Source organism: Ictidomys tridecemlineatus, chromosome 7 (genome assembly GCF_052094955.1).
Source record: "Ictidomys tridecemlineatus isolate mIctTri1 chromosome 7, mIctTri1.hap1, whole genome shotgun sequence".
Taxonomy (NCBI): domain Eukaryota; kingdom Metazoa; phylum Chordata; class Mammalia; order Rodentia; family Sciuridae; genus Ictidomys; species Ictidomys tridecemlineatus.
Window position 1 is genome coordinate 198358472 of NC_135483.1, and position 18137 is coordinate 198376608.

The following is an 18137-nucleotide window of genomic DNA, read 5'->3' on the forward strand; positions in this document are numbered from 1 at the left end:
AGAAGGGAGTTCTCCTTCTAGAATAGCCTGACAGTTACAAGAAACAGCCCCCTGGGAGACACCTGCCTGGGAGACACCCTGCGGCCATCCGTCTCCCTGAGACGTCCTGCGCTATCTCTCCTTGTGAAGACTTCCAGCAACTGCCGATAAGAGAGCTCCCCCACCCCCAGCCCACACATACCCCTGTGTGAACAATGAAAGCTTGCAGCTTGATCAGAACTCCTGTCTTGCTGTCACCCTTCGTGTCTCTTGTCCCTTCATTCCTCCCCATCTAGGTCGCTGCCCACGTGGATGTGTCCTGCCGGTCGGGGCAACCGTGAGCCCATTTCGAGCCCTTTTCATGTTTTACTTTGTGGGTTCCTGAGACTGGCCTTTACTTGCAATCTTCCTGCTGCAGCCCCTCATGTTGGGGTTCCAGGCCTCTGGCATCACACCAACTTATTTTTTATTTTGAGAGAGGGTCTTGCTACGTTGCCATCCTCCTGCATCCGTCTCCAGAGTCACTGGGACCACAGGTGTGTGCCGCTGGCTGAGTTGGTGTCTTAAATATGACATCAAAGGCCCCAGCCACCCAAACAGGTAAATCAGACCCTTCCAAGTCAGACTGTTTAAAAGGTCACCCCTGCAGAGAAGGTGCAGGGGCTTGTGTTACAGTGTTGTTATGATCCTATTTCTGCTCACCCACAAGACCTTTGTCACACACACCCACAGAGTTCAGGACTTTGTGCAGCACAGGATACTCTCAGGAGAGGAGAAAGAGAAGCTATAGGAGATAGTGTTTGCAAGTCATTTCTCTGACAAAGGTTTAAGATCCAGAATATCTAAGAAACTCCTATGACTTCACAACACAAAACCCGAATTTGAAATGGGTGAAGAAGTTTGATAGACATTTCTCTGAAGAAAATAAACAAATGGCCAACAAGTACCCCAGATGCTCAGTACCTCTGATCACCAGAGGGAGGAGCACACTCAGGGGCGTGTGTGCCTCCCGCATGGTGGGCCCTGGGCGCCACCTTCCGTACAGCAGCCAGCAGGCACCACCTGGTCTCCTGAGGGTGGCTGCCACCAAAGGAGCAGCCTCTGCCAGGACACAGAGCTGTGCGTCCCTGGGCATCGGCACCTGGAAAACAGTCCTCAGAACAGGAGAAACGGAATCACCACGGGACCCGGCCACTCTGGCCCTGGGCGTGTGTGGAACGGTGACCACAGGATCTCAGACACTTGTGCACTGTGGTCACGCAGCCGTGAGACAGAAGCACCCAGATATCCACCCACCGACGAGGGAGAAACCACGTGGACTCCATCGGCATTCAGAACCAGACTGAGAAAGTTAAATTACTTCTGGTTTCTTTACAGGGATTGAAATGAAGTGAGAAATCAAACAGCGTTTCCTACTAGTTACAAGCACCAAGAAAGCCACACGAGGTGCTACCCATGTCCACCTGCCAATTCTGAAACGTGTGTTTCTTTAATTGAAGTGTCTCAACACCGTGGCCGTTTTTCTTTTGAGCTGTGAAAGAAACTCTCATCTTGAGTCTCCCCAGGTTTCCAAGTGCTCAGGGATGTTATGTTAAAAGTCATAACAGGGCTTGATGGCAGCGGCCGGCGCTGTGGCGGCGCGGTCCCAAAAGGGTAGTTCCGCGAAGGATGGCTTGGTCCCGTCAGCACTGGGGACCAGGGGCATTGGGATGCTGTCTATGAGAGAGAGCCGCAGACTTTCCAAGATTATGGAGATACGGGGAAGTCTGGTTTGGGGAAGAGAGTATGAATCCACTAATAAAGTGGATGCAGAAACACAAGATTCCCCTGGATGTTCCGTGCTTGATATTGGAACCGGAAATGGTGTTTTCCTGGTTGAACTTGCAAAATTTGGTTTTTCTGATATTACTGGAATTGATGATTCTCCTTCTGCAATCCAGCTTTCTAACATTAACTTGAAGGTGGAAGACTGTTTGAATCTTTCCACAAAGCTGTCTGGATTTCATATTTGTATTGATCAAGGAACTTTTAAAGATGCCATCAGCCTTGATCCTGACAATCCAGTTGAGAAGAGGAAGCAGTATGTGAAAGCTCTCTCCGGGGTGTTAAGAGTAAAAGGTTTTTTCCTAATAACTCCATGTAATTGGACCAAGGAAGAGTTGCTAATGAATTCAGTGAAGGATATAAAGTTTTTGAAGAGTTGCTGACACCCAAGTTCAGTTTTGGAAGCAGATCTGGAAACAGTGTAGCAGCACTGGTCTTGCAGAAATGAGACTTTTCCTAGGACAATTTCAGGTAGCTTTTTTAAAGAAGCTACACAGCATAGTTAAAAAAAAAAATGAAAAAGGAATCATGAGCCTGTAGGCAACCAACAGTAATTTAAGATATTTTGTATTTGAAATGTAAATATTTTTCTTTTTGATTTAAAAAAAATCCCCTGTAACTCTAAACAGTTAAAAACTTAAAAGAAGTAAATAAATTTACAAAAAAAGAAAAAAAGTGATCACAGTGCCTGGAAACAGCCCTCGACCAGGAGGTGGCAGTTGGACATCATACTAGGTCACGCACCGTGAGCCACAGACTCTGTGCCGTCTGTCGGTGCTGGGTTGGTGACCATGAGCCATCGTTTACGCCCTCAGCCTTGGTTCTGCCATCTATAAATGGAACTAACTTCTTGATGTCTAGATCGCATGATTTTCAGCATTTTATGAAATATTGTAAGTGCAACATAAACACTTTATGTAAGAATAAAAAGGAGGGGATTCTGACCCAGGCTACGACATGGGTGGATCTGGGGGGCACTGTGCTGAGTGAGATATGCCAGGCACAGAAGGGTTCCACTGTGCAAGGCCCTGTGGAGTCAGGGTAGAGTACTGGGTGCCAGGGCTGAGGAGGGCAACGGGAGTCCCTGTGCAGGGGGGCAGAAATTCAGTGTGGCAGGATGAATGGTTTTGGTGATCTGTTGCACAAGAGTGTCAAAGTCCTTATGTTATTAAACTGTATACCTAAAAATGGCCGGGGTGGGTGGTAAAGTTCATGTTATATGTATTTCACCAGTTAAAATTACATTGAAGGGGGGCTGGGGTGGTGACTAGGGGTAGAGAGCTCACCTAGCATATGTGCGGCTCTGGGATCAATCCTCAGCACCACATAAAATAATAATGATAGTAATAATAATAATAATAGTATTTTAAAACACTTTTTAAAAATTACATTGAAGGACTGGGGGTACAGCTCAGTGGCAGAGCACTTACCTCGCATGCTCAAGGCCCTAGGTTAAATCCCAACACTGCAAAAAAAGAGTCAGTTAACTTGAAGCTGGGCACAGTGGTGCACACCTGTAATCCCAGCAGCTTGGGAGGCTGAGACAGGAGAATTGCAAATTTAAAGTCAGCCTCAGCAACTTAGTGAGGTAATAGGCAACTCAGTAAGACCCTATCTATAAACAAAAAATAAAAAGGACTGGGATGTGGCTCAGTGGGTAAGGGCTCCTGGGTTCAATCCCCAGTACAATTTAAAATAATAATAATAATAATAATGAAGCTCTGGACCGTGCTACCATAGGGATGGCTTGGGGACAGTACATATGTGAAATTAGACGGACACCCAGAGCAAGTATCGTGTGATCCCTGTGTAGAGCACACAGAGTAGGCAGACTTGGAGACAGGAAGTCGTTGGAAATCACCAGGGCCCGGGCGGCTGGCGGGCTCCTGATGGGCACAGAACGGCGGTTTGGTGTGATGAGAAAGCTCTGTAGATAACGGAGCTGGTTGGCACAACATCATTAACTTACTTGTGCTGCTGAGTTAAAATGGTTAAAATGGTAGATTTCACATTTATATTTCACATATAAACTATTATATACTTTACTGCAAAAAAAGAACAGAAAAGCAGTTATAAATTGGACGTTATTACCATTTAGAGTTTTGTCGTGAGAATGACTTGGTTAAGAGAATGGAGTGGCGTGTCCACCACCTGAATCCTGCCAGGCACAGAGCCCACGCCTGCAGCCACAGCCACTCGGGAGGCGGAGGCAGGAGGAGTTCCAGCAGATGGAGCAGGCTGGGCTGCAGCTCCAAGGTAGCTCCCTGGGTTCCATCCCCAGTTCAAAAAGCAAGAGGAGACACTAAACTACACCCAAATGGAATCAATAAAATAGAAAACAAAGCAAGACACTGGTGGCAGCAGGCACGGGCAAGTGCATTCTCCAGAGAAACAGAACGAGTAGGACCCAGATGCCCTGTGTCCTGAAGAGGCGCACCGTCCTCCGGGCGAGAGCCATGTCCACCCAGCTCTCAGCACGGTGTGTGGGCCACAGCAGTTCTGGTTTTCCCTCGTGCCATTGTGAAGCCTAGCAGTCAGCTGGACTTTTGCCTAGGTGTGCACACAGGGAGACCAAGTGCATGAGGACCCAGGAAGCCCTACTGGGGTCTTGGAATGACCCAGGTCGCTTACGGCAGAAGCGCCTCGTCAGGCTAAGGCACTCCTAAATAATTAATTGGAAAATTTAACTGTACTTTATCTATTGCTATCTCTAGATTATAATTTTTTTAATAAGTTTGTAAGTGTGGCATAACAGTCCAGCAATGTGTTTTTATCTTTGTGTGCTAATAATACATCATCCATATAGTGAAATATTTGTAGCTCAGGATTTTGATTTCTAAGTGGCTGGATTGCTTTGTTAACATAAATTTGACACATAGTTGGGCTGTTAGCCATCCCTTGAGAGAGTACTTTCCATTCATATCTCTGATCAGGACCTTCATGATTCAGTGCAGGGATAGTAAATGCAAAACGTGGACTATCCTCAGGATGAATTGGATTGAAAAAAAAAACAATCTTTAATATCTATAACTAAAACATACCAGGTTTTTGGCAAAGCAGACAATTGGGGAATCCCCAGTTGAGCAGGTCCCATAATAACCATCTCATTATTAATGGCTCTTAAATCTTGCAATAATCTCCATTTACCAGATTTCTTTTTGATGACAAAAATGGGAGTATTATGGGGAGATACGGAAGGTTGTATATGTCCCTCCACTAATTGTTGTTTGACCAGGTCATGGGCTGCTTGTATCTTTTCTTTAGTCAGGGGCCACTGAGGAACCCACACTGGTCTTTCTGATTTCCAAGTAATTTTTATTGTCTCAGTGACCCCTTCTGAAAACCCAATCCATGTCTATCTATTTCTTGATCTATTTGTATTGGTGCTGCTATACCTTGTTCTTGTTTTTCTAATCTTTTTCCTTTCCTAAAAGCTTGTCTAATCATAATAGTGGGTGCATTTTGGTTGGTGTTATTTGTTAATGTCAAACCTAATTGATCTGGACATCTCGTCCCCGTAAATTTACGGGAAGATGATCCAATACATATGGCTGTATAGTTCCTTCACATCCTTCAGGATCCTTCCAATCTAATACCATTGCACTTCTATGGGGATTAGTCGCCACTCCTAGGCCTCGAAGCGTTTGAGTGGCTTGTTGTAATGGCCAATGTTTTGGCCATTCTTGACGAGAGATGATGCTAAGGTCTGCACCTGTGTCCAGTAGCCCAGTAAATTCATGTCCTTGAATATTTAGTTTTAGCATGGGGCGAGAATCTAAATTTAAAGACAGCATAGCCCAATCTACACCTGTGGAGCCTAATCCCTTGGAACCTCTTTCTACAGCATGACTGGAAAATTTATCATGTAGGCTTGGTATTATTAGTAACTGTGCTATTCTATATCCTGGTGAAATTACTGATATACCTCTTGGAGAACTGGCTATAGTTTTTATTTCACCTTCATAATCGGGATCAATTACCCCAGGACTTATCATAAGTCCTTTTAGAGTAGAAGAACTGCGTCCCAATAATAAGCCTACTGTTCCTTGGGGAAGAGGTCCTTTTACTCCTGTGGGAATGATTTGAACTCCCATCTCTGGAGTTAGTACTGCTCTGGTGGAGGCGCAGATGTCCAACCCTGTGCTCCCTCTGGTTTGTCTGATGAGGGATTTAATGGACAATGTGTCCTGGGCACTACCCTGATGGGGTTGCTGGGTTCCTCCAGTGCTCCATATATTTGTGGTTGTGGGCCCCGGAGCATTGGGCCCCCCTGTCCGATTTTTGGCAATGGAGCGCGATGCCTTTCTCCACAATATCGTGGATACACACCTGGTCCTTGTTCATTTTTTGATAATGGAGTACCCTCTATGGTGGTTTGAGAACGGCATTCATTAGCCCAATGTCTCCCTCTACGGCATCGTGGGCAAATACCTGGTATTCTACTCCTTTGATACCTAGTTTTGTTAAACCCTCCTCCTATGGGGCAATTCCTTTTAAAATGTCCTGTTTGTTGACAATTGTAGCATGTTCTTGGCCTGGCATCTAAAGCCTGTTGTACTGCAGCTGCCACAATTTGCCCTTGTTCATTAATGTCTATGGCATCTAAAGCCTGTTTTACTGCAGCTGCCAAGACTTGCCCTTGTTCATTAATGTCTCTACATAATTTAATATATGTGTTTAAATCTTCCCATTTCCATGGTCTAATGACTTCTCTGCACCAACGATTCACTTGCTCATAAGCCAGTTGTTTTATTAATGGCATTGCTTGCTCTGTATTCCCAAAAACTCTGGTAGCTGTTTGAATAAGCCTATCTACAAATTCAGCGTAAGGTTCATTAGCTCCTTGTATTACCTTAGATAATTGACCTTGTAAACCTCCATGTCCTTGTAAAGTCTTCCATGCCCTTACCGCATCTACAGCAATTTGTGATCATACACCAGGATCATATGCAATTTGTTGCTGCCGATCCTCATAAGGTCCCTTTCCTAACAACATATCTAGATTTCTCTGAGGGTAACCAGCTGCTGCATTTCGACTAGCCGTCTCCTTGCAAAATTCCTCATTGGCAACCTTCCATAACAGGTATTGTCCTCCATTTAGCACAGCTTTACACATTTTAGCCCAATCTGCTGGCGTCATGTCCAAGTTGGTAATGGACTCGACCAAGCTTACAGTGAAGGGTGCTTGAGGACCATAGGTTGTTACAGCCTCTTTTAGCTGCTTCACTGATTTGAAATTTAAAGCACAGTGAATTCACTACCCTCCTGCCTGCTCAAGTACAGGGCATGTTAATATTTGAGGTCCTGTCTCAGGATCCCAACTATCAACTACGGGGGGCCTCCCAGCATATGGAGGTGGCGCTGCTGGTTGGACACTTACGCCCTCTGGTGACAGAAAGGTGTTAGTAGCAGTCTCCTGTTGTAACTTTTCCCCTGATGGCTTTTTCTGCTCTAAACTTTCTTCCTCTGTCTCACTAGCTCGAGAGGCCTTCTCTTTTACTTGAATCTTTATGTCTTCTCCTTCCTCTACCTTTGTCTGAACTGAAGGCTTTGGACTAAGCAAACCAGATATGTACATCCACAATGGCAATGTGCCAACTGGCAGAGTCCCTGGGTTGTTCTTTTCTATTCTTTTTAAATCTTCACCATGATGGTCCCACTGTGATATATTTAACAACTCCTCCTTAAAAAGCCATGGGCTACATTTTTGTATTATATCAACGTATGCCCTGACGGCTCTTGATTTTACTGGGAAGCCTCCTTGCTCTAACAATTTACTTAACACTCTTTCGGTTTGTTTTTTACTAATTTCTGATCCCGTATTTCTGCTCTAATACAACCCAACAAGCTGACACCAAACAAAACCGAGACAGAATGCAATAAAAATGGAACCACACAAAATCATTCTATCAGCCTTTCTATCCTCCTGACGTGTGCATCCGTCCTTTCTCCCTATCCGTTCCTCAGATGTGGGTGGTTTTTCTTCCCTCTCACCCATCTCCAGGGACAGGCAACTTAAAACAAAAGTGAAACAAAACGAAAGAATAATCTTAAAATGGCTCCCCCTCCTCTCGCCCTGCCCTCAGGGGCGAGCAGTTTACCTTATCACTCACCCTCAGTCGTTCTCCTGTGGGCCACCAAATGCCGCAGTCTGGCTGGGCACAACCAGGAGCCACTTGTCAAAGGAAACGAACTTTATTTTTAGAACCACACACACCACACCACACAGCTCTTCAGGAAGTCCCTCAGAGCCCAACTGCCACCACCGGCTTCCCAAGAGCCTCTCAATCCCCCACTCCTTCTGCTCTTGAGGCCGATTGGCTGGGTCGCGTGGGCGGAGCCAAAAGAGTCCCCCAATAAGCAGCTCCGTGGTCTGAAAGGGCAGGGAAACAGCCCAATGAGCATCACCGCAGAGGAGCCAATCAGTTGGCAGCTGGAAGTTTGCTGAGGCCGCTGTGAGCCAATCATCAGCTGGCAGCTGGAAGTTTGCTGGCAGCTGGAAGTTTGCTGGGGCCCCTTCAGCTGTGGCTCTCAACATCTCCCTTCTCCAATGACTCCTCTTTGCAGCAGGTGCACTGATTGGCTTTCCTTCTTAAGTGGTCTCATTAATCTCCCTGATTGGGAGGTCATGTGGCCCAGGGTTGCAAAGCTCCTTAGAGAAGTTCCCTGTTCCCTGGGTTGAGGCCGACTCAGAGGGCAGGAGCCAAATATTGGGTTTTTTGGCCATTTTGTTTGAGCCTTGATCTTTAAGCCTTGGTCCTAAACATCCAGCAAGCCAGTCTCACTAGTCTTAAAGTAGGAGAATTGAGGTTTACCCTTAATGTGCATTACCTACAGTCATTTACCCCTTTTATTTAATAGGGGTCCGTATTAGTACTGGAAGTTAGCCTTATATCCTGTCTGTCTTTGTAGGTGATGGTTTATTATCTCAAATTAACCCAGGCTGTGTGTTCTGGAAGTAATACCTCTGCAAAATATTAACAGGCAGTAGTTATAGAGTTCACAAGGAAAGTACAAAATGAAATCAACAAGAGTAAAAACATGTTTAGTTTGTGCAATAGCTATCTTGAATTTTGGCGGAGTTATACACTATATCCCTTGTTTGAGACCACAGTAATCTTTATAATAAAAATCAATCCTTTGAACGTAACTTTAAATGAGCTGAAGGCTGACCTCTTTTGGAACCATTCTGACATGCTGTAAGGTGGGTGGCAGAGCTTTATCTCAGGTAAGGTGGACTCCTCACAAATCTTAGGTAAAGTGTTCTAGTTCTTTTTTAATTCTTCAAAATTTTAGGTGGACACACATCTTTTTTATTTTTATGTGGTGCCTCACACATGCTAGGCAAGCACCCTACCACTGAGTCACAACCTCAGCCCCCAAGAACTTTCAACTTTTGTATGGAAAAGTGACAAAATGCTTTTATGTTTTACTATATTAACCTTTAAACAGATTAGGGTCTCGTTATCTTTTAGAAATACATTTACATTTTTACTCCAGTGTAAAAAGTAACATAAGATTGTTTAATTGCTTTTATTTTTTAAATAAATGACAGCAGAATGCATCACAATGCTTATTACACATGTAGAACACAATTTTTCATATCTCTGTGTATAAAGTATGTTCACACCAATTCATGTCTTCATACATGTACTTTGGATAATGATGTCCATCACATTCCTCCATCATTGCTAACCCCCTGCCCCCTCCCCTCCCCTCCCCTCCCACCCCTCTGCCCTATCTAGAGTTCATCTATTCCTCCCTACCTCACTATGAGTCAGTCACCTTCTATCAGAGAAAACATTCACCATTAAAGTAACATAGGATTTTGGTTCAGTTACAGAACATTACATGATATAAATAAATCACCAATCAAATTTGCTATTCTTATAAGCCTAAAATTACCATTGCAGACAATTTTAGTTTGGAAACATTAGTTTGGTAAATGTCCTTTTAACCCTCCTGCTCTAAAGACTTAGATGCCTGAAAGATATGAACGTATTTAGAATGCTATACTGATGTTTTTATATTAACCAAGGTTAACTTTTTAAAAAAATATTTTATTAGTTATTTAAAAAAATAGCTGTATTTGGATCTTTATTTATTTATATATGGTACTGAGAATTTAACCCAGGGACTCACACATGCTAGGCAACACTCTACCACTGAGCTACAACTCCAGCCCTTTTATTAGTTATTGATGGATCTTTATTTATTTGTTTATATGTGGTGCTGGGAATTGAACCCAGTACCTCATACATGCTAGACAAGTGCACTACTACTGATCCAAGAACCCAAGTTTAGCTTTTAAAGAAAAATTTAGACTCTGTAATGTAGTGTAATACTTGAAAATAACTATTGTTGCTATGTAAGCTTAATTCTTTTAAAACAAGGTGCTCTAAAGAATAAAACTTTAACAGACATAGTGTTAAGAATAAATTAATGTTTTGGGCTGGGGATGTGGCTCATGCAGTAGTGCACTCGCCTGGCATGCGTGTGGCCCGGGTTCGATTTCGATCCTCAGCACCACATACAAACAAAGATGTTGTGTCTGCCGAAAACTAAAAAGTGAATAAATAAATAAATATTAAAATTCTCTCTCTCTCTCAAAAAAAATAATAATAAATTAATGTTTTAATAAATCCTTGTCAGGTTAACCTATATATTAAACCTTGGTTTTACTTCAATAATTGACATTTGACCTTTGGAAAAGAACTTAAATAGCTTTAACTGATTGTTCCACATACGTGTGACCAACTTAGTCACAGATACACTTGTTGGATTTTGTCCTTTACTTGAATGGATCCTCATGGTTCTTATTTCATCCCACAAGATTCTCTTACCCAGAAACATCTTCTTTTCCCTTCTACTAAATGTATTTTCATACCTAGAACCTTCTAATTCCTCTTTCCTATCTGTTGACCCTTCTTTTTGTTCACGCTCTGAAACAACCCTTATAAAATTTCTGAATTTAGACAAATTATTCCATTTTAATAACTTTATGTTATTCACAGTACTTTAATTGAAACTTGAAATTTTTGGACCCTTTATACATAGAATCATGAAAACACAATGTTCAAGTATATCATCCCATGGAATTCAAGAAGAGTACTTGATGTTATATTTAACAGTTAGCATTTTAATTTGTAAATTAATCAGATGCCTCTAACAAATATATTTATGAAGATTAATCCCATGTATGTCAAATCTGATTTATTCATTGACTATAAGAATCAAGGTATCAGACAAGTGTATCAAACAGCATTCACTTTAAAGACACCCTTTACCCTCATTTGTTTACTCAGTTCAAATTGGACCTTTTAACTCACATGCATCAAAGGTCTTTGGATCCATATTTTTGAATCTTAGTTTAGGAGCACTCCATATGTTGGTTTTGAGACACAGACACATGTACACAGATCAATGCCAAGAACAAACAAGCAAAGACCTTACAGGTATTAAGACCTACTGGATTAAGAGCCAACCCTCACAAATTGGCCTCAGAACAAAGCAGAATAAAAACAAAACAAAACAAATAAAGCCTTTGTAGTTGGATAAAATAGGTCTGACCAGAAACGTTAACTTAGGCACACAGAATCAAGATCATGAACTCAAACAATACGGAACGGCTGGGTTGTGCTCAGTGGTACTGCACTTGCCTAACTGTGTGAGGCACGGGGTCTGATTCTCAGGGTCCATATAAATAAATGAAATAAAGGTCCATTGACAACTAAAAATATTTTTTAAAAATATAGAATTAAAAACAAGAGTCCTAAAAAATATGACATGACCACTAAATATTTCAATAAAGTGCCATATAGATTACCTTTTGCCTCAAATTAGCATGAGTTCATGGAGAGAGAGAGAGAGAGAGAGAGAGAGAGAGAGAGAGAGAGAGAGAGAGAGAGAGAGAGAGCGCGCGAGAGCCCTGAAATCATCTTTCTCCCTGGGCCACAGCCCAGCCCCAGTCCCCTGCTGTCTCCCATTCACATTCCAATGTAAGGTGACAGGTTCTGGCCAGGGAAGCCCTGGCTTAGGGCTTTTTAATGCTTTCCCGCTGGATGGTAGGCAGGCCAGGTTTGTATGCAGAACGTCATGAAACCTTATTTCCCATTGCTTTTGAGAATGAGGCTGTGCATTCTTCCTCTCAGTGACAAACAAGTTAAATTGTTGCTCCCAAGGAAAGTCGAGGTGGGGGCTTGGAAGAAAGCTCCTTTTGCATGACTTTGGGCTGGGACCTCCCTCAGAATGGAGGGTGATGATCAGCACTTTGATAATTGATTCAAGTCAAGGGAGGAGATCCACCAGATAGTGACACCCTGACAGTCTCCTCAGTAGGGGATATTTGCCTGCTGCTTGGCTCTTCAGATCCCTGTAACCTGAGGCTCCTTGGATGGGCATATTAGGGCAGCTTCCAGGCCTGGAGGCTTAAAGACCCTAGGGGGTGTCTCCCTTTTGCTGTGGTGTGTCAGAGTGTGAGCCTGTGGGGAGCTGGGGGAGGCCAGTGGGTCTCCACTGCCCCTGACTCTCTTCTCCACTTCCCAGGGTGCACAATGCATCTTCAGGTGGCAGCTCCCCAGAGGGTTTCCCTGGGGACAGTCCACCTTCCCGCGTCCCTGTTGCCCATAGATGGGACAGGGCTGGGGAGAGGCCTTGGGTTATGTTTGGTTTTGTCTTCCCCATTGTTAAAGTCTTGAAAGCAGTATCTAGAAATTGCTTCTGGGAGGCTGAAGTCTTTTATGGGTATCAGGTGCAGCCTGGCTGATAAACTGGACAGGGAGAAACAGGGTATCACAGGAGTATAAAGACAGAGGGTGGTGCATTTGGTAATTTACAGAGAGCGGTGACAGAGAACGGGAGAGCAGTGTCTGAGAAGGGTCCCTGATGGCCTCATGGCTGTGGCATGCCTGGTGCCTGGGAAAGTTTCTGGGCAAAGGTGGGGGATGCCTAGTTGCTATGGTAACACCCTCCATGAGGAGGCTCAGTGCTGGAGTCTCATCAGCCTCGACCTTGACCTCAGGCACACAGCTCCTGGGGACAGAGGAACCTTCTTGCTGGACAACCACAATGTTTCACCAGCTCGCTGCTCCTGAACCTGCCTGCCTAACAGTAACTTTGAACAATGGACTTTCTGGAGAGCTTCTCCAATCTCCTAACATTGCACATCGCAACTGTAGAATGCAGCTGCAGAAAAGCTGATTAATGTTTCAGCCCTGTAACTTTCTGGGTACAAAGAATGACATTTGTGTAGTATTTAATCTGATTAATGAGACACACATAATAAAGATTGCTGGTGTGATTCTTTAGACCTGCTTCTCCATCACAGAGCAGTGCTCCACCTGATCCCAGCTAAATAGATAAGTCATGCCTCTGATAGACCCACTTTCCTGGTGAAAAATGGGCCACTGGACACAGGAGGGGACTGGGCTTATGTAGGTTATACTCAGAGGTAACTTGGTTAGTGAAGATGTCAGCTTAAGCACTCAGAACTTTGGGGTCTGCTTTACAAATTAATGAATGTGTCAGTTTAGGCACTCAGAAATTTGGTGTCTGTCTTACTGGGTGAAATGGGAGAGGGTCTGGGGTCAGCAGTCGGTATCTGGGATTCTCTTCAAAATCTGCATTTTTGAGTCTCTATTTTCTAATCCTCCCATAGCCCCTTGCTGGAACCCACAAGATTGGCAGCGCTGGTAAGGGCAGTAATTGAGTGAAGGAAAAAGAATTCTTGGAGGTAGAAGGCTCAGACAACCTTGCCCTTCTGTAAATCCAGACAGTGTTGCCAATCTGTAACAGGTAATTTGTAAATTTTGGAGAATTTGTTGATCAAAGGTTTTAAATTTGAGCCATCAGTGCAGATGATCTAATTTGTATTGTGGCCAAATCTGAGTGCTGAGCCTAATGAGGCATTTAATTTCTACGTCAGTATGGCAGTAAAGGGTCTTACCATGGGAAGACAGCCCAAGTGGGTGTCTCTGGGAACTGACTGACATATTTGTCACCTCAGCTGAGGGCAAGCCTCCTCTGCACTCTTATGTCACTGGTGTGCCAGTCTCTGACTGGACTGTCCCCACTGGGGATCGGGGAAACATCTTTACCTTAATCTCTGCGGTGAGGGACCCCTGGGGTCCCAGTTAGCCACAAGGTGGTGGTGTCTACTTGGTAGAAACTGGATGAATGGGGTCTTACCTCTCCCGAGAGATGAGGAGGCTGTGGTGGATGCAGAAGCATAACGGCAAGGAGGACCCTGGACGGTGAGGTTTGCAGGGTGCACAAGGAAGACTGGGGAGAAGCGGGTCAGAGAGATGTTGCTTCCAGCACCATTAAAGAGTCTGATACAAACCTTGCAAGGCTGCAAAAACCTAGCCTAGGGCTGGGCTTGGTTACAGGTTGCATACCAGCAGCTGTTCAGCCAAACAGAGGGTGAGGAGGGTTGGTTTCTGTAGGGTGGGGAGGAAGAGGAGGGATGCAATCAGTCTGGGGATTCAGCTGTAGCTCATGAGCTGTGGCTGAGCATCCCCAGAGATCCACTTCCAGGTCCCACTGGTCATTTAACTCAACAGCAGGGGAAGGGGGAGTGTCAATTTCGCCTCACTAGTCAGGGAACAAAATGTTAGCACAAAAAGACTGGCCAGATGCAAACTTCATGGATCAGCCAAAAGCCTTTATTTGGGAATGGAGTCACCCTCTGCTGGACCCGCTTTCCTGGTGGAAAGTGGGGCACTGGACAAGGAGGAGACTGGGTTTACGTAGTATTGGCATCAGATTCGCATTTTAGGTCAGGAGCTATTTTATCTAGAGGCTCCAAAGTTTTGATTCTGGAGTGAGAACATGTGCCTGCTAACCAATCAGCCCCACCCAGCTGAGGATGAATCCCAAGCAGCACAGGAGATTCCTCTTGTGGGCTATGAAGCCGTTCTGGAGGCCGTCGGAGTCCAGCTCCAACAGGGGGTCTCAGGAGACCAACCAGGTGGTGAGGAGTCGGGAAACGGGGTGGAGGAACAACGCAGACACAGAGTGAAGGTGCCGAATCCCCATCTTTACTTGTGAGGTTTCATATATACTTTTCATTTTGGCAGACTCACAGTACTTTGTGGTTACAAAACAGGAATCATTCAAAGAAACAAAATTTTCCGTAGCTACAATTAGAATAGAAGAACGTATCCTGGCTCACCCATAAGCAAGCATTTTTACTTTCAGTTTGCGTTTTGCTTTGAGCTGTTTCTGCTTAGTTAGCTTTTTTTTTTTTTTAATATTTATTTTTTAGTTTTCGGCAGACACAACATGTTTGTTTGTTTGTTGTATGTGGTGCTGAGGATCGAACCGGGGCCGCACGCATGCCAGGCGAGCGCGCTACCACTTGAGCCACATCCCCAGCCCCTTAGTTAGCTTTTAATAATAGTTAGAAATGTCCCAGACTGTTGGCCTTGATTATTCTTTCTTGACTTGCTGACTAGAATCGGCGCCACGGTTATGGCAAGGGGTTAACTTGAAAAGAGAGGCTACTAATTTTAATCAAACAAGAGTAAGAGCACAAACCATTGTGCACAGGAACAAGAACAAGTTGCCCAGTACCGAGCACTAATCTGTCTTCTTAACATTGATTCTTCTTCTCTAGATTTTAATTTAATTTCTCAAAAACTTCCTTGACTGTTTTTCCTACAGGGGGTTTTTCATTAAACATTAACAATTTACGTTCCACAGCTGAATCACTGCATTTAGAGCAAACAGATCCATTCTTTAGAAGTAGTTGCATTAATTGGGAAAGTCATGTTTTTTCCTTCCTACTTAATGGTCATATGAGAAGTCGCAACTAGACTTACTAAAGGAATACAGAAACAAACCAGCCCATTCCCAGAAACATGCTGCGCTCCTCCAGAGGATGGACGCCTGGTGCCATCCACCTCAGTAGGGCCTTGCCGTTGCCCGAGTCCGGGAGGGGCTCAGCAGCTCTCCTGGGAGGGAGGGAAGCGAGAGCCTTGTTGGTTTGCCCCATGCTCCTGACAAAGAATCTCTTGCATGAGATTCTTGTGTGTGGTGTGGTCTGTGAGTGTCCTTTCATTCAGGAATTTGTGGTCTGTCTCACTGGGTAAAATGGGAGGGTAAATGTCTGGGGTCAGTGGTCAGTATCTGAGATTTCTCTTCACTGGACCAGATGGAGGGCCTGGGGTCAGTGGTCAGTATCTGGGACTGGATTTGTGTAGAGAAGGGTCAGTGCTTTGGCCTCTTCCCAGAGGCTGTCATTCCAGATCTCTCCTCCCTGGGGCCCGTCTTGACACTGGGAAAGGATCGATGTTATCAATGTATGGCTTTCTCACTCCTTTTGCACAAGCCTCATTATTTAGTTGGTCACTTCCACATCTAATAAAGAGGATCTGACCTCTGCCCTGCCTCTTCAGTCTCCTTTTCCATTAGGAATAAAGTTTGAGAACAGGGCTTGTAACAGTGGTCACAATGGGACACTTCTTTCCCTTCCTCTCTCCCCATCTCTCTGCCTCCCTGTGCTCAGGGGAACCAGGCTGCCTTTCCTCCCCACTTTGGGCAGACTGTCTTTCCTTGAACTCACCCTCTCCATAGGGGGAGCCGCCCAGACTTTGGCGATGGCACCAGAAGATCCCAGATACTAGTGTCTCCCAAATTAACAAGTCAATTGCAACTCCCACAAAGAGCCCTTGAAACGCCGCCTTGGGTCCCCTCTGTGAAAGCCTGTTCCTGCTCAGGAGTCCCCTGTGTTTCTTCTTTGCTAGCAAAGCAGTAAAACTTGTTTTTTCCTCAAAACTGTCCTAATTACTGGATTGGCATTGGGGACGCGGACCAAGCTTTTGGTAGCAGGCTCAGTTCACCACTTCTGCTGATAGATGGAGTCTATATGGGCTACAGGGTTCTTGTCCATGGGTGCAAAAATAAAATCTATGGGTGGTGACAGAGGACAAAAATGAAAGGAGGAAGATGTGTTTGGATGAGAGAAGATGGAGTCCCTGTGATGTGGGGGGACCTCACAGGGTTTTCCCACTTGGTGTGCTAGTCTGGGAACTATGGCTTCTGGACAGAGACACCGATTGGAGTCCATGCTGAGCAGACACGAGAGTGTGGGGCTGAGGTTGAAATCTAAGAGGCCCAGGCCCTGGGAGGGCACCAAGACCACTGCTTGGCCAGGACTTTCTAACTGACCGTGCCCTTTCAGTCCTTGAGGCTGAACTTCTCTGTGGCCTCCATCCGGGTCCACTCCCACTTGCATTTCCCCACTGCTCTGGGACAGGGGAGTGGACTGGAATGTCTGACCTCACAGGATGGCCTTTACCTTTGGGAAAAACCTTGACTGGGGCCCGTCACCCTGAACGCCTGAAGGAAGGCTGTTAGTCACAAAGGACACAGCAAAGGGTTCCAGCACTATTAGCGTGTAACCTGGGGACAAAAAGGGTCTCCCCTTTTAGGATCTGGCTGATGGGCGCATTTGGTCAGGGACACTTCTGGAAAGGTCGGGAAAGTGTTTTGCCTGTTGCCCCCAGAAGTAAACTACCGGGGCCTACTGAAGTCTCCGTATGCAGGCATCTATGTCAGGGCCATGCTCATTTCTGCAGAGAGTGGCCCCTAACAATCTCTGTAAGGTCGATGTGACCCTCACTGGACAGAGGGGGACACTAACCCCTCACCACTAGGTGACAATGCCTTTATGGTATACAATGCCTGGGAGGGACGGAAATAAAAGTCCACCTGTGTTTTGTTGGCACCTATGCAAAGGGATCTTCAAGGAAACCTAAAGAAAATGATAGAAAGGGCTCCTCCATTGGATACCAATATGCCTAGGGTAAGAAAGGGGCCAGAGGAGCCTCTGGTTACAAATGACAGCGGGGAACCCACTAAAATATCTCTGGGCTCCAAGCCCCTCAATGAAGCCCGACTGGGAGGGGGGGAAGCACAGGGTTTTGTTGTTGTTTTTGTATAAGCCGGGCTGCGCAGCCCTTTCCTGGGTAGGACCTGTGGTGCAGGAGTACATGTACGGGCACATTCTCACCTGGCGAGCAGCAACTTCCTTCCCAAGGCCTCCCGGTGAAAGGAGACAAAGCCCGCTCTCCTGGGAGAGTGAAAAGTGAGTGAGGCCCTTTGGGCAGAGGGACACTGAGAAAGATGATCCATGCCGCGTGACCAAGACTTTGTTTAAGGAGGAGTTAACCTGCCCCAGAAAACACACACGCACCCCTTAAAAGAGCGGCATTAATGGGGATCCATTCTCTTCTGGACAGATTCATAAAACACGGATTGAGCCGGCTTTGCCAGGCACCTAAACATGTACACCTCTAAAAGCCTAGGAGAGCACGTTCCCCACGGGGTTCTGC

The 18137-nt window shown here is 45.2% G+C and overlaps 1 pseudogene; it reads left to right on the top strand.

The window, feature by feature from the left end:
* The first annotated feature begins 1592 nt into the window (after positions 1–1592).
* On the top strand, positions 1593–2251 carry LOC101957963 (EEF1A lysine methyltransferase 2 pseudogene; annotated as a pseudogene).
* The last annotated feature ends 15886 nt before the right edge of the window (positions 2252–18137 follow it).